Source organism: Lucilia cuprina, chromosome 6 (genome assembly GCF_022045245.1).
Source record: "Lucilia cuprina isolate Lc7/37 chromosome 6, ASM2204524v1, whole genome shotgun sequence".
Taxonomy (NCBI): Eukaryota; Metazoa; Arthropoda; class Insecta; order Diptera; family Calliphoridae; genus Lucilia; species Lucilia cuprina.
Genome location: NC_060954.1, coordinates 41449984 through 41451485, shown reverse-complemented (window position 1 = coordinate 41451485; position 1502 = coordinate 41449984).

Sequence of the window (1502 nt, the reverse complement as noted above, 5' to 3'; positions counted from 1 at the left end):
CCCACTTACCTTCGTGAGAACAGCATGCAAACATACAAAAAATACACAGCTGAATAAAACCAAATACATCTCCACAGGCACATGTACATCTTTATCCAATTCACAGTGTTGTTGTTGCTTTTTTAACAAAGCATGAACAAAATGTGGCTTTTTTGATGAAATTTTCAAAGGTTGTCTCGGATTTTTGCTCATATCTCCGTTATTTATAGACCGATTTTGCTGATTTTAAATAGCGATCTTCTCGAAAGCATGTCTAACTGAATTATTGAAGATTCGGATCTCGCCGATATCTGGGGACCTCTAAAAACTGATTTCAACAGACAGACGGACATGGCTTAATCGACTCTGCTATTTATAAGAATCCAGAATATATATACTTAATAGGGTCGAAAAATTATATTACAGAAATTACAAACGGAATGACAAACTTATATATACCCTTCTCACGAAGGTGAAGGATATGAAAAGGGATAATTGGTCAAGTTTGGTTATTTGTGTAAAGAAATATGTTAATTATTATCTTAAGATTCGTTTAAAAAAATCAAATCAATAAGCACATAAGATAAAGAAAAGCTTAAAGTGATCTTTCCAAATGATCAAACTAATATTTTTATTATTTTTTTTGCCTCAATCAGTTTAAAAAAAAAATCACATCTTGTTGCAATACTTTAATCCATATAGTTACAACAATTAACTACATTTTACCATTTAGTCTGAACCGTCATATTAGCAAATTAATTTACTTGTAAACAATGTAACAATTACATCTGAAACTATATTTTAACACCCCCACGGTTGCTGCAGTTGTTAGTATAAGTATGTGTTAGAATTGATGTATTCTTACGCTTAGATTATTTTTTTTTATTTCAGAAATACACAACTACTAGTATAAATTCTAACTCATACTAATAACAATAATAAATATTTAATAAAAAATAAAATAATTCAAGTTGTGATTGAACGACTTTCACTAAATAATATTAAAGAATTATTAACTTTTGTTTTAAGTGTTTTTATGTTGTTGTTCGTCTTAAAAAGTGTAATTAAAACATTTTATAATTGGATTTTATAATTAAATAATATTAATTATATTTAGCGCACATTAATTGTTATAACAATTTATTTATTGACTTCATTATTGCAATAGTGTAGAATATAGTATCTGCTTCGAAACTTTGGTAGAAACAAGAGTACGTGAGTTTTTTTTAAAAAACTCAATTTGCTAAACGTTTAATTAGCGAAATGGTTAAAGTAGGTACACGAAGGTAATTGGTAGGTATATACTAATATTAGAATTTGTCTAGTCTATCGACTAGTCTATAGTCTAGTCTATCGACTGGTCTATAGTCTAGTCTATCAACTAGTCTATAGTCTAGTCTATCAACTAGTCTATCGACTAGTATATAGTCTAGTCTATAGTCTAGTCTATAGTCTAGTCTATAGTCTAGTCTATAGTCTAGTCTATAGTCTAGTCTATAGTCTAGTCTATAGTCTAGTCTATA